At 41.4% G+C, this 15,611-nt stretch overlaps 1 long non-coding RNA gene across 1 annotated transcript in view; it reads left to right on the forward strand.

The window, feature by feature from the left end:
* Positions 1–1,118: 1,118 nt before the first annotated feature.
* Positions 1,119–15,611, forward strand: part of LOC129644156 (uncharacterized) — a 61,877-nt gene continuing 47,384 nt past the window's right edge. The window contains exon 1 of the long non-coding RNA XR_008710761.1: positions 1,119–1,136. This is a non-coding gene — a long non-coding RNA (uncharacterized LOC129644156). The remainder of the gene's footprint in view (positions 1,137–15,611) is intronic.

The raw sequence follows: 15,611 nt of genomic DNA on the forward strand, positions 1-15,611 counted from the left end.
ACACAGCTCACACCTTTGATGGCTCCATAAGGAAGAGGACCTTATTTTTCCTGTTAGATGACTTTGTTGAAATGACCTAATGGCTCAAGAGGCAGAACCAATATGGAATTCATGCCTTTAGCTACTCTTCCAGAAGTTTCTGGAAATTTGTCAGCTGATAAGCAGCAGAATATTGCCCTTCATTCTGCAAAAGTCTGACATCCATTTAACCATTCCTCTAGCCATGCATCCATTTATCCATATAATAATATTTTTTATTGAGCTCATACTATATACTAAATCCTTTGCTTGATGCTAAGCATAGAAAATGAATATTTAAAAAATATAGTCTCTACCTTCGCAGAAATTGTAATCTACTGGGCAAGTGCTAATTACAAATTTGCTGAGAATTAGGAAAGAGAAATTCAGGAAGCTGCATGTTCGTATTACAAGTGGACCTACCCTAATCTGGGGGTTGGGGAAGACTTTCACGAGGAAATGCTGTGAGCTGAGACCTGAAGGACTGAATAGACAATGGTCAGATCATATGTAAAATAGAACTCTCACCCATAATCTGCAGCAATCAGCCCCCAAAACTAAATTGTTATCTATAGTAACCAGCCTGGGCTGCCGGCCTGTTGTCTATATAAGTCAGACGTGTAGGAAGTCAAAACAGTCTCTGTAGCAACCAGCCCAGGAGGCCAAACAATAACTCCTGTAACAATTGGTTCTAAACAGCCAGGACTTGATTAATAACTGACAGCTTCCCTAATTTTTGTTCTTACTTCCAACTTAGTTCACCAGAGAAAGCCAGATCTGTACCCCTAACCAGTCACGTAGAATGCCCTGCTCCTAGTTTTCCGACCTACAGCTTTCCTCTGCCTACAATCTCCGATCAGGGCCCACATGAAACCTTCCCTTTCTCTGCTATAAAGCAGTCTTCCTCCTCTGCCTGCCTGTGAGGTTCTGCCCAAACTCAAGCAGGAGGGGCTGACTCTCTTGCTGTACCAAGTTCTGGATACATAGCCTTTGCTTGTTCTCACTTGGCTGGGTTTTGTTTTTCCCACAGAGCTGAAGAATGAGTATATGTGGGCCAGACAGTGGTGGGAAAAGAGTATTTCAGAAGATGGAACAGCACATGCAAAGACTTTAAGAAGGTAAGAAAGACTAAGGCACACCCTTCAAACTGGAGTCGAACATGACTGAAACGTGGAGGGTGAGGGAAAGACTGGCATGAGATATGACAGGGCATAGGGTTTTGGGGAGAAGGGTTGGGGCCCCGCAGGGCTTTTTGAGTTGTGTTGATGATTTTGGCCTTTATCTTAACCAGAGCTTCACTTATGGCCGATGGCTTGGCAGTTTTCTCCTTAACTAGCATTTCTGCTCTGACTGGTCTCCAGCTGCTGTCTGCTGCTCTTCATGTGAGCCACTTACATCCTGTTGTAGTGAGGGCCTCCTGTTGTTTTAGTGAGGTAGACGCACAGGCAAAGGTGACTTGCTGTGTGACTCCTGCTGTATGCCAGGACCAGCTTCCTGGTCCTTCTGGGCAATGATGAGGTGAGCCCTGACTTTCCCGAGCTCCTCTCTGAGCCTGAGTCCAGCTGAGCCTAGGGGAAAGGGTCAGTGTAGCAGAGATTGGGACTTATTCCCGTATCTGTTCTCACCTTCTACAGTGATAGAACACGCTGTCAACTAGATGAGAGATATTTCCCAGTCTCCTTTGCAGTTCAGTAATAGGCTTTTGTCCAAGATCTGGCCAATGGGATTTGAGGGGAAGTGATACACACAAACCCTCCCCTTCCTGCTGTCTGGAGTGTAGAGGTTGGTACCAAGGATCGCAGAATAGCCAGAAGGAGCGTCATGACCTGGGTGGACTGCTTACATTCGTAAAGTTAAGCGAGAGAGAAACATATTTTTATCTCATTCAAGTCACTGTTATTTTAGTCTCTGCAATAACAGATGACCTATACTGTATCTTAATTCAGCAGTTTTCAAAGTGTGGTCCCTTAACCCCTGGAATGGGGGACTGTGTCTCTGAGACTCTTTCATGAGGCTTACTGCAGTACTGACACTTGATTTGCCTTTTTTATTCTCATTTTCCCATGATTATACAGCTGAATTTTCCTGAGGCTACATGATGAGTGACATCACAGCAGATTGAGTGCAGAAGCCGATACATGAATACAACTGTCTTCTATTAAGCCAGATATTAAAGAGCTTTGCAGAAGTGAAAAACAATGTCACTCTTCTCAGTAAAATTTTTCAGAAAATATAAAAATATTTGTTTACATCTTTATTTTTGCTATTTTAAAACAAATGCATGAAGAAACATTAAATTGTCTTCCATTTTAATTTCTAATGGTAAATATGGACAGATGTAACCCTGTCCATATTTTATGGAACATCCATAAAAGCACTTTGGAATAGCTGATAACAAAATCCAAATGTTTGAGAGCCACTGTCTTAACTAATCCATGCAGCTAGACCTTCTCTGTTGATAAGCAGTTACCAGCTACAGGTCCCACTGTTTTGGGGATCAGCTGGGGCAGCTGCCACTCCTTTCTGCACCCTTTTTTCTGATTTCTTCTCTCTTGGTGTCCTTTGATTCTCTAGCAATTGACTTCAGTTGGTAGAATCCACTGACTATTTCTCCCTCCTCCATCCTTCATTGCTTCATCCATTCAGTCAATAATGAAGCCTCCTAATATGGGCTAGGACTGTGCTTGGTGAAGGTTAAAGATGACCAAAACATGGTGGCTACTTTGGTTTGGCTCACAGTCGAGCTCTGGAGAGAGGCTGTGAACGAACAGTGGCAGCTCAGGCACTCAGCACATTAGTGATTGTGGAGAGTGTGGAGGTGATGCAGAGAAGGGGATCATCAGCTCTGCATTGGGGGACGTGGGAGCAGTGGGTCAGGAAGGCTTTAAGGTAGAGGTGACCTTGAGGGAAACTGAAAAATAAATATAAATTAACGAGCTTCTGTGCAAGGAGTGCTATGAGGGGGAAAGTCACCCAGGCAAAGGACAATGCATGGGGAAGGGCAGGGTGACTTCATAGGGCAGGGTGTTTTTGGAAAAGTCTAAGTGGTTCATTATGGGCTGAGAAGCTGGAAAGGAGCCAGGACCCATTAAGTAGTGATAAACAATTTGACTTTTATTCTTAGGGTGTGTGTCAGTCACTCAGTTGTGTCTGACTCTTTGTGACCCCATGTATTGTGGTCTACCAGGCTCCTCTGTCCATGGAATTCTCCAGGTAAGAATACTGGAGTGGGCTGATTTTCTCTGCCCAGGGATAGAACCCAGGTCTAGTGCATTGCAGGCAGATTCATTACTGTCTGAGCCACTAGGGAAGGCAGTTAAAAATCACAGAATAATTTTAAACAGAGAGTGATGTGATCGTATTTGATTCTAAAACTGAATCAGAGGTTTTCTTCACCCTGTTTAGGGACTGTGTTCTTGGCTTCCAAAAGATGTTGATATATTTCAGCATGACTGGTGGGTGGGGCCTCTCTGGAGAGAAACTTTCATTCAACTTATAGTTGCTGATTACCGGCCCCTCTATTTTTGAGGGGAGGAGAAGGACAAATGATTTTGAGTAAGGCTGAGAAAGTCTGTGTCCTTTGACTCGTCTGTCTGCAGAGACCCCTAGGCATTGGTGTCTAGATTCTAGGGAGGGTGGGGCTATATAATAACTAGAAAGAACTATTTTGGTCTGTAATTAGGACTACTTAACAGTTATAACTAATTATGCCTTTATAAGTTTGTGACTAATTATAAACACTTTTGAGCACTTCAGTGTGTGCTAGGCACCTTTTATGCTACACGTATTAATGCATAGAATCCTCATAGCAACCCTTTCAAGTAGGTCCTATATTATCTCCCTTCTTCTGAATAGGGAACTGAAACATGGACAATTTATTGAATTAAACAAACACTGCAGCCTGAGGCTGCACTCTTTTTGTGAATTTTAATTAAATTAATTTAGTAATTAGGGTGCACTGGGTCTTTGTCGCCTTGTGCGGCTTTCTCTAGTTGCCGCTAGTGGGGGCTGTTCTCTAGTTGTGGTGTGCAGGCTTCTCATCGTGGTGGCTTCTCTTGTGGAGCGTGGGCTTCAGTGGTTGCAGCATGTGGGCTCAGTAGCTGGGGTTCTTGGACTTAGAGTGTGGGCTCAGTTGTTTGGCACACAGGTTTAGTTGCCCCACAGCACATGGAATCTTCCTGTACCAGGGATTGCACCTGTGTCCCCTGCATTGGCAGGTGGATTTTTTAACCACTGGACCAGGGAAGCCCTGAGACTTCTTTGTACTCTTGATTGCCACCCTGCACTGCCTTCCAGAGCAGAGCAGGGGACTCCACACAGCGGGCTGGGCAATCTGCTGGAGGTCTTGAGGGTAAGTTCATTACCATCACAATTTTTCTTTTTTCATCAAGGTCAGAGTGACTGGAGAACACATGGATAGAGGTCCAATGAGCAGCTTCAGCATCACCTGGGAATTTGTTTGGAAGGCAAATTCTGGGGCCCTGCCTCAGACGTCCTGAATCAGACACTCCCAAATTGTGGCCCAGGAAACTATTTTTCATAATCCTGCCTGGGTGATTCTGATGCATAGTAAATTGTAAAGTTTTAGAATTACTGAATTAGAGATGAATCCTGGTATGCATGTGTGTGTGCTTGTGTGTGTGTGTGTGTGTGTGTGTGTGTGAGTGTGTGTGTGTAGGGGTAGAGAGCAGATTGGAGGGAAAGACTGGAAGCCAACAGCCCACTTCTGAGGTTGTTGCCATTGTCAGAGTGAGAACTCAGAGACTGAAATCAGATTCTCAAACCTGGGCTGCTCTTTAGAATCATCTAGGGAGCGTTTGAAATATACCACTGCATTGGCTTCAGCCCAGATCTATTAGATCTGAATGTCTGGGGGATAGAACTCTGGCATCAGGTTTATAAGAAAATTCCCCTCAGTGATACTAATGTGCCCTAATACTAATTTTTAACTAGGGATAAAAATTAGTGGTTCTCAAACTTGAAGATGCATCCAAATCTCCTGGGGGGTTTGTTAAACAGAGGTCTGGGCTGGAGCCTGAAAATCTGTATCTCTAAGCTCCCAGATGATGCTGGTCCAGGGGCCACATTTAGGGAATCACTGCCTTGCATGTTCACCCCATTAGTTCTGGCAGGTTAAGTGGAGGCTGTGGAACCAAACCTGGAGGGCCCCTCCCTCTGCAGTTAACTGGGTTGAGCTGATATATTAATGTGCCTATGACATGATTTATCTTGTTGAAGATGTGAAAAATTCTAGTTAGCTATCTAGATATTTTTACCTTCCAGATATGTTTATTAGTTAAATTCTTAGACCTGAAGTTTGCCTTTCCTCAGGACAGTGGCTGCTTGAATTTGATAAAGAAAGTCTAATTTTCAGTTTTTCTCGGTTTCCCCCCTTAGAGGATTTCTCCTACCTATGAACTTGTAGAATGCAAGTACTCTGAGGGAAATGCTAAAATTTGAGTTATGATTTCAGATCTATCGTCAGAAATCAGGCTTTCAAAACAATCACAGTTATGGGGCATTCGATATAATACTCATTGCTCAAACAACTCCTGAAAATAGTCCAAGGCAATTTAACTTTTATTTCCTCTATAGAGCTTGTCACCATTTATTAATCTTAATTTCCCTCAACATCACATATCAGATAAGAGACCATTTTTTCTCCTCTGTTTCCATAGCATTAATATTTAAATGGCAAAGTATGACACTCATAAACAGCTCAGGAGAGGAATATTTCTAGGAAGAAAAACCTGGATCAAATGCCGCCTCAAGGCGATTTCCTTAAAAACCGCCCCAAATGAAGCCGAGCAAACATGCCCAGTATACCTTGCAGTACAGAATAGAAGGATGAAGAGGCATTGCCTGTGAAAAGAACAACATTAAGTAAAATGAATAACATTGTTTCAGAGACTTCCCGTATAAGACTGAAGAAACATTTGGGGGGGTGGAGGCGGAAGGCGGTGCAGGTGGAGATGCTGGCAGAAGTCCTTCTACTCTGAATGCTAACACAACTCACTGAAGAATCCAAAGCACATTTGCTGGTTGCTCTGTGGCTCCAGCAGGGAATTTAGTTTTATTACTTTAGATATCTATTTGGCATCACTCATGTGTCAGGCTCTGGGTTACAGGTGGCATGGATACCAAGACAGTTGAGGCACAGCAGCAGTCTTCAAATAGCTGATTGAGAGGATCAGACAAAAGCCCAAGTTGGGTGAGACATGCACCAGGGAAAGATTTAGATATAATGGAGGATGTGGAGAAAAGGGCACTCTCCTATATTCTTGCCATGCCATGCCATGCTCGTGCTCAGTTGTTGTGTCTGACTCCTTGGGACCACATGGACGGTACTATAGCCTTCCAGGCTCCTCTGTCCATGGAATTTTCCAGGTGAGAAAACTGGAGAGGGTTGCCATTTCCTCCTCCAGAGGCTCTTCCTGACCCAGGGATTGAACCCGCAACTCCTATGTCTCCTGCATTGCAGGCAGATTCATTACTGCTGAGTCACCGGGGAAGCCCTTACAGTCTTAGTGGGAATGTAAATTGGTGCTGCCACTATGAAGAAGTCTATAAAGGTTCCTTAAAAAACTAAAAATAGAGCTACCATATGATCCAGCAATCCCATTCCTGGGCTTATATCTGGAGAAAACCACAATTCGAAAAAATACTTGTACCCTAATGTTCATAGCAGCACTATTCACAACAGCCAGCATATGGAAGCAACCTAAATGTCTATCAACAGAAAATGGATAAAGGAGATGTGGTATAAAAGTACAACAGAATTACTCAGACATAAGAAAATGAAATAATGCTATTTTGAGCAATAGCGGTAGATCTAGAGATTGTCATACTGAGTAAAGTAAGTCAGAAAGAGAAAGAAAAATACCAGGTGGTATTGCTTATATGTGGAATCTAGAAAAAGGGTACAAATGAACTTATCTACAAAACACAAAAAGAGTTACAGATGTAGAGAACAAACTATGGTTACCCCAGAGGTTAAAGGAGGAGCGGGATAGATTTGGGATGGAAATTGACATATGCACACTGCTATACATAAAATAAGTAACTTATAAGAACCTACTGTGTAGCACAGGGAACTCTACTCAATATGCTGGAATTACCTGTACTGAAAAAGACTCTGAAAAAGAGTGGATATATATATAACTGATTCACTTTGCTGTCAGTTCAGTTTACTTCAGTTCAGTTGCTCAGTTGTGTCCGACTCTTTGCGACCCCATGAACCATAGCACACTAGGCCTCCCTGTCCATCACCAACTCCTGGAGTTCACTCAAACTCATGTCCATCAAGTTGGTGATGCCATCCAGCCATCTCATGCTCTGTCGTCCCCTTCTCCTCCTGCTTCCAATCCCTCCCAGATCAGAGCCTTTTACAATGAGTCAACACTTCACATGAGGTGGCCAAAGTATTGGAGTTTCAGTTTCAGCATCAGTCCTTCCAATGAACACCCAGGACTGATCTCCTTTAGAATGGACTGGTTGGAGCTCCTTGCAGTCCAGGGACTCTCAAGAGTCTTCTCCAACACCACAGTTCAAAAGCATCAATTCTTCAGTGCTCAGCTTCCTTCACAGTCCAACTCTCACATCCATACATGACCACTGGAAAAACCATAGTCTTGACTAGATGGACCTTTGTTGGCAAAGTAATATTTCTGCTTTTCAAATGCTATCTAGGTTGGTCATAATTTTCCTTCCAAGGAGTAAGCATCTTTTAATTTCATGGCTGCAATCACCATCTGCAGTGATTTAGGAGCCCAAAAAAATAGTCTGACACTGTTTCCACTGTTTCCCCATCTATTTCCCATGAAGTGATGGGACCAGATGCCATGATCTTAGTTTTCTGAATGTTGAGTTTTAAGCCAACTTTTCACTCTCCTCTTTCACTTTCATCAAGAGGCTTTTTAGTTCCTCTTCACTTTCTGCCATAAGGGTGGTGTCATCTGCATATCTGAGGTTATTGATATTTCTCCCGGCAATCTTGATGCCAGCTTGTGCTTCTTCCAGGCCAGCGTTTCTCATGATGTACTCTGCATATAAGTTAAATAAACAGGGTGACAATACATAGCCCTGATGTACTCCTTTTCCTATTTGGAACTAGTCTGTTGTTCCATGTCCAGTTCTAACTGTTGCTTCCTGACCTGCATACAGGTTTCTCAAGAGGCAGATCAGGTGGTCTGGTATGCCCATCTCTTTCAGAATTTTCCACAGTTTATTGTGATCCACACAGTCAAAGACTTTGGCATAGTCAATAAAGCAGAAATACATGCTTTTCTGGAACTCTCTTGCTTTTTCCATGATCCAGCAGATGCTGGCAATTTGATCTCTGGTTCCTCTGCCTTTTCTAAAACCAGCTTGAACATCTGGATCTTCACGGTTCACGTATTGCTGAAGCCTGGCTAGGAGAATTTTGAGCATTACTTGACTAGCATGTGAGATGAGTGTAGTTGTGAGATAGTTTGAGCATTCTTTGGCATTGCCTTTCTTTGGGATTGGAATGAAAACTGACCTTTTCCAGTCCTGTGGCCACTGCTGAGATTTCCACATTTGCTGGCATATTGAGTGCAACACTTTCACAGCATCATCTTTCAAGATTTGAAATAGCTCAACTGGAATTCCATCACCTCCACTAGCTTTGTTCGTAGTGATGCTTTCTAAGGCCCACTTGACTTCACATTCCAGGATGTCTGGCTCTAGGTGAGTGATCATACCATCGTGATTATCTTGGTTGTGAAGATCTTTTTTGTACAGTTGTTCTGTGTATTCTTGCCACCTCTTCTTAATATCTTCTGCTTCTGTTAGGTCCATACCATTTCAGTCCTTTATCGAGCCCATGTTTGCATGAAATGTTCCCTTGGTCTCTCTAATTTTCTTGACGAGATCTCTAGTCTTTCCCATTCTATTGTTTTCCTCTATTTCTTTGCATTGATCACTGAGGAAGGCTTTCTTATCTCTCCTTGCTATTCTTTGGAACTCTGCATTCAGATGCTTATATCTTTCCTTTGCTCCTTTGCTTTTCGGTTCCCTTCTTTTCATAGCTATTTGTAAGGCCTCCCTAGACAGCCATTTTGCTTTTTTGCATTTCTTTTCCATGGGGGTGGTCTTGATCCCTGTCTCCTGTACAATGTCACAAACCTCCGTCTATAGATCATCAGGCACTCTTTCTATCAGATCTAGTCCCTTAAATCTATTTCTCACTTGCACTGTATAATCATAAGGGATTTGATTTAGGTCATACCTGAATGGTCTAGTGGTTTTCTCTACTTTCTTCAATTTCAGTCTGAATTTGGCAATAAGGAGTTCATGATATGAGCCACAGTTAGCTCCTGGTCTTGGTTTTGCTGACTATATACAGCTTCTCCATCTTTGTCTGCAAAGAATATAATCAGTCTGATTTTTGTGTTGTTCATCTGGTGGTGTCCATGTGTAGAGTTGTCTCCTGTGTTGTTGGAATAGGGTGTCTGTTATGACCAGTGTGTTCTCTTGGCAAAACTATATTAGTCTTTGCCCTGCTTCATTCTGTACTCCAAGGCCAAATGTGCCTGTTACTCCAGGTGTTTCTTGACTTCCTACTTTTGCATTCCAGTCCTCTATAATGAAAAGGATATCTTTTTTGGGTATTAGTTCTAAAACATCTTGTAGGTCTTCATAGAACTGTTCAACTTCAGCTTCTTCAGCGTTACTGGTTGGGACATAGGCTTGGATTACTGTGATATTGAATGGCTTGCCTTGGAAATGAATAGGGATCATTCTATCGTTTTCAAGATTGCATCCAAGTACTGCATTCTGGACTCTTGTTGACGATGATGGCTACTTCTTTTCTTCTAAGGTATTCCTGCCCACAGTAGTAGATATAATGGTCATCTGAGTTAAATTCACCCATTCCAGTCCATTTTAGTTCGCTGATTCCTAGAATGTCGACGTTCACTCTTGTCATCTCCTGTTTGAGCACTTCCAATTTGCCTTGATTCATGGACCTGACATTCCAGGTTCCTATGCAATATTGCTGTTTACAGCATCAGACCTTGCTTCCATCACCAGTCGCATCCACAGCTGGGTATTCTTTTTGCTTTGGCTCCATCCCTTTATTCTTTCTCGAGTTATTTCTCTACTGATCTCCAGTAGCATATTGGACACCTACTGACCTGGGGAGCTCCTCTTTCAGTATCCTATCATTTTGCCTTTTCATACTGTTCATGGGATTCTCAAGGCAAGAATACTGAAGTGGTTTGCCATTCTCTTCTCCAGTGGACCACATTCTGTCAGATCTCTCCACCATGACCCATCCGTCTTGGGTGGCCCCACAGGGCATGGCTTAGTTTCATTGAGTTAGACAAGGCTGTGGTCCGTGTGATCAGATTGGCTAGTTTTCTGTGAGTATGGTTTCAGTGTGTCTGCCCTCTGATGCCCTCTCGCAACACCTACTGTCTCACTTGGGTTTCTCTTACCTTGGACGTGGGGTATCTCGTCATGGCTGCTCCAGCAAAGCACAGCAGGAGGGCTGAGAGGAGCTACTGCACGTTCAAGGTCAGGAGAGGGTCTGTGAGGAGATACCCCTCGTCCATTTTGCTGTACACCTGAAATTAATACAACATTGTAAATCAACTTTACTCCAACAAAAATTAAAACAAATAAGGATATCATATCTTCTCAATATTTTGAGTATATTTAATAAAGTTTTTTAAGTTCTTCGCTAAAAATGAAACCAAAACAATGACAAAGTGGTGAGCATGTCATGGGAATGGTGGGTGGGTGGGGGGAGATTTGGAAGGCATTGGAAAGAGTTTTAGAAGAGAGGATTCTTGCAAATAAGAGATCAGAAATTTGGGTAAAGGGAACAGAACTGATTCACTACATGTTTCCAAAGCATTCATTGGGCCCTTACCTTATGTAAGGCACTACATTGGATTCTGGTGATGTGAATGTAAATAAGACTCTTTCCTGCTCTCAAGGAGTGGGAAAACAGGCAGGGTCAATTACAGCATAGCAAAGGCTTCTTGGAAGAAGTCTTAAGCTGATTCCTAAAAGTGAATTAGACTTATTCAGAAGAAGATGGAAAGAAGTGAGGAAAGGAAAGCATACTATTGAGAGAGGAGGTGGCAGGTACAAAAACCTTGAGAAGCGAGAGAACCAGGTGATTGTGGAATTGCAGGGGCCCATGATGGCTGGAGGATGGAGTGTTAGGACAGGCCAAATGGGAGGTGATGCTGCGGTGGCATGGTGGCCAGGTCAAAAAGGGCCTATCTTTCAGACATCTGTCCCTGAAGAGGGTTTAGACTTTTTCTACAAATTCTGGGGAACCACTAAGGGATTTTAACATGGATACTGTGTGAGAATATTTAAAGTTTAGACAGACTCTTCTGGTTACTGCCTGAAAGAGGGTTTGGTAGAAGGCAAGGTAGAATCAGATGGTGGTTTAAGAACCTATGACAATCAGAGAGGAGATACAATATGGGAGCTGGTAAAGTGGATGGAAAGAAGGGTTGGATTAAAGTAATATCAATGAACTAGAATCAATAGGCTTGATTGGCTGAGAGGATGTGTGGTAAGAGAGGGGGAGTTAAAAATGACTCCACATTTTTTGGGTTGGGCCACATTGATGGTGATACCACTTATAAAGTCAGAAAATAAAGTAGGAATGGGTGTAAGTTGAGGGAGGAGACTAGATGGTGTTGAGTTTTTGGAACATTCAGATCGAGAGATTCAATAACCACAGTTGGACACATGACTTAGGATAGAGATCTAGATGGTGACTGAAGCCTTGCAGCCAGAAGAGATCACCCAGGATGAGTGTAGGATGAGAAGAAATAAGAAAAGCATGCTTTCTATTACCACTTCTCCGTAACGCTGTATAGAATGATGGTTCTAGGTGGTTCAATAAAGTAAGAAAAAGGTATTAGAAACATAGGGATTGGAAAAGAGGAAATAAAACAGTTTTTATTTGCAGATTATATAATAATTTACATATAAAACCACAATTACTCTAAAGATAAATTTTTAGAAATAATAGGAGAGTTTAGTAAGGTATAAGATTAATATAAAAATCAGATGCATTTCTCTATACCGGTGAAACCTATAAGACACAATTAAAGATAAAATAACATCTACAAAATTATCATAGAATATGGAGAATGTAGGAATAATCTAACATAATGATGTAAAAGACTTCTACTGGGAAAATTATTACGTAAAATTTTCTTTGGCACTGTTAAAGAAGGCCTAAAATAGAGGAAGATATTGTATGGTGGCTAAGACAATGTCATAAAGATTTTAATTATTTTCTATAGATTCAATATATTTCTGATCAAAATCTCAGGCTTCGTTTCATGGTATTTGGTAAAATTATTTCAAAATTCACAGGAAGGGGTAGAGGGCCAAGAGTAGTCAGGATATTTCTTAAAAAAAAAAAAAAAAAAAAAAGAGCAGAGATAAAGGACTGTGAACTGGTACAGGAATAGACAATAGAGCAGAGGATTAGATTAGAGAATCACAGATGAAACTATGGTTTTATGTGACAGAAGTGACATATCAGATTAGTAAGAAAGAAAGAGTGACCAATTAATGGAGCTGGGAAACATTAGTTATCCATTATCTATATGGAAAAAGATAAAATTGAATCCTTGTCTCACACTGTATCAAATCCAAATGGGTTAAAGATTTAAAGATACTTTAAATAAACTTAAAGATGAGCTATAAAATTGGGTAAATATTCATAATAGACAGAACTGCAAAGGACTGACATCAAAATATGTAGTGAAGTGAGTGAAAGTCTCTCAGTTGTGTCCAACTCTTTGCAACCCCATAGTCTATACAGTCCATGGAATTCTCCAGGCCAGAATACTGGAGTGGGTAGCCTTTCCCTTCTCCAGGGGATCTTCTCAACCCAGGGATTGAACCCAGGTCCCCCACGTTGCAGGCAGATTCTTTCCCAGCTGAGCCACAAGGGAAGCCCAAGAATATCAAAGTGGGTAGCCTATCCCTTCTCCAGCAGATCTTCCAGACCCAAGAATCCAACAGCGGTCTCCTGCATTGTAGGCGGATTCTTTACCAACTGAGCTATCAGCGAAGCCTTCGAAAAATGTGTAAACAAGTCCTACAAATTAATAAGAAAAGCACACAAACACATATCCTCCAATAGAAAAATGGGAAGAATACACAAACAGTAAAATTACTACATGACCAATAAACTTGTGAAGATTAGTGACCAAGGAAATGCAAATCACAACTACTATGAGTTATCATTTTACATTTATTGAATTAGGTAAAAATGAAAATGTCTGATAATGCCTAGTAGGAGTACAATAACTTTGGAAAAGAGTTTGACATTATTAAAGTGAAGCATGTGATCAGTTTAGAAAAGAGTATAGCATTGTCTTCTAAATTTGAATTTTCACATATCCTGTAGCTCCAGCAATTCAACTCATAGGCATATACTCTAGAAAAACTCTTGTACATGTACAGCAGGATACATGTAGAAGAATGAGCATGGCCTCATTGTTCACAACAGGAAAAACCCAGAAACAATTTAAATGCCCAGCATTAGGAGAGTGGGAGAATAAATGGTAGTGTATTCACACAGCAGATTATTATATGCTATTATCCAAAAAGAAACAAACAGTATCTTGCAACAATATGGATGAATCTAGATAACACCGCATTAAAGAAAAAAAGTAATTCTCCAAAGGTTACTTACAGTATGACATCTCCTTAAAAAAGTATACATATATACATCTATATATATAAAACATGTATATATATATATGCACTTGTGTATATAGCATACATTTTACATATAATATACATTATATATGTACATATATAATGCATATAAAGGTAGTAAAACTATATATGAAGAAAGCAAAGGGAATGAACCTGGGATTTGAAAGGATGCTTATCTCAGGTGGGGAAAAGAACGAGGAGGATGGAATGGAGGGGAAATCACATGGTTAGAAGTAGATCCTTGTCAAGGTTCTAATGCTATTTGTGCATTTGTGAATGCTTAATACATTATTAAAAATAACCAAATAAAGATACCTCAGGCTTGGACCAATGATGAGAGGATCATCAATCAAGGATTATGATGAATCCAGTACTGTGCATCTGAAGTCCAATTAGAGAAAAATAATTTTCTTGAATGAATGAATGAATTGAAAATCATCAGTGACAGTGATCAGAGATAAACCTGATATAGGCAGACCTTTATCACGCTACTGAATTGTATAATAGAATGTACTTGCTAGGGCATCTCTTTAGGGGATTATAAATAAACACAAGGAAATTTAGGAAGAAAAAGTTATTAGGGTAAGCCATGCTTTGTCTAAAAATGTCCCTGGGTCATTTCTAAAAATGATACCGCTTGCCATTCCTTTATAGCTTCGGTGATACAGTCCTTTCACCCTTCCTCTTGTGTGTTTTTCCCCTGCAATTAAAAGTGAGCTGTGGGACATCCCTGGTGGTCCAGTGGTTAAGAATCCACCTGCCAGTGCAGAGGACGTGGGTTCAGTCTCTGGCTGGGGAACTAAGATCCCACCCACATGCCTTGTGGATAACTGAGCCCTTGGCTGCAACTATGGAGCCCCTGCACCACAACTAGACAGAAGTCCACGTGCTGCAACTACAAAAGCCCACGTGCTGCAACAGAGAGCTCGCCGCAACGAAAGATCCCATATGCTGCAACTGAGACCCAACGCAGCCGAGCAAATAAATAAATATTTTAAAAAGTGAGCTGCTATGGGATGATTTGCAATTGAATTACATGATCTAAGTCATGTGGACCAAAGGAGACATATTTAAAGTACAGCCTTTCTATTTCAGATTGTTTTAAATAGTGAGAGCATCCAGAGAATGAACAACTCTCAAATTTCTAATATGGTACTTTCAGAGTAAATATTTAAAATTTTATACAAATAATTTTCCTTCTCACCATAGTTAACAACTAAAATTTAAGCTGATTTAGATTCTGCCCCCAGTGTTTTATTAGATTGTTTTTCTCTCATCCTGAATCTTGTCATGTTGTAGTTGGGCTACTTCATTTGAACGCCACCCCCCTCGCCCCCCGCCGTGGCCTGCCCACTTCATGTGACTAGCATGGACCCTAGTAATGGGATTTTCTCAGCTCGTGGAAGTGGAGGCTACGCATGGTTGACTGTTGACCCAACTTTATGAGAACAATTCAGAAACAGTTTTCCTGTTACACAGCAACACCTGTCTTTTATGCCCTAGTGAGTTGTTCCAAGGAATAAGGAACTAGAAAGGAAAACTCTTCAGAAAGAAACAGTCTTAAACATCCATCAAGTCATTTATCCCCATGGCCTCCTTTCAGGAAGGAACTTTTCTCCTTATGGCTAAGATGAACTCTAATGGGTGTATTCACACGTGTTTGCCCCTACTCTCCTGTTTTGAGGCAGAAGTGTGCTGGGGAGTAGGGACGTGTGTGGTGGGAATCAGAACACCTTCCTGGGACCAGGCTTTCTCATGGCGAAACACTCTTTGGTTCTGAACTCTTCTTTTCTTCCATTAAAAAAAGCCAGCCAACCACCAACCGTAGTTTCCATTTCTCCAAAGTTGTGCTTGGACATTTT

This window comes from Bubalus kerabau, chromosome 2, assembly GCF_029407905.1.
Source record: "Bubalus kerabau isolate K-KA32 ecotype Philippines breed swamp buffalo chromosome 2, PCC_UOA_SB_1v2, whole genome shotgun sequence".
Taxonomy (NCBI): domain Eukaryota; kingdom Metazoa; phylum Chordata; class Mammalia; order Artiodactyla; family Bovidae; genus Bubalus; species Bubalus kerabau.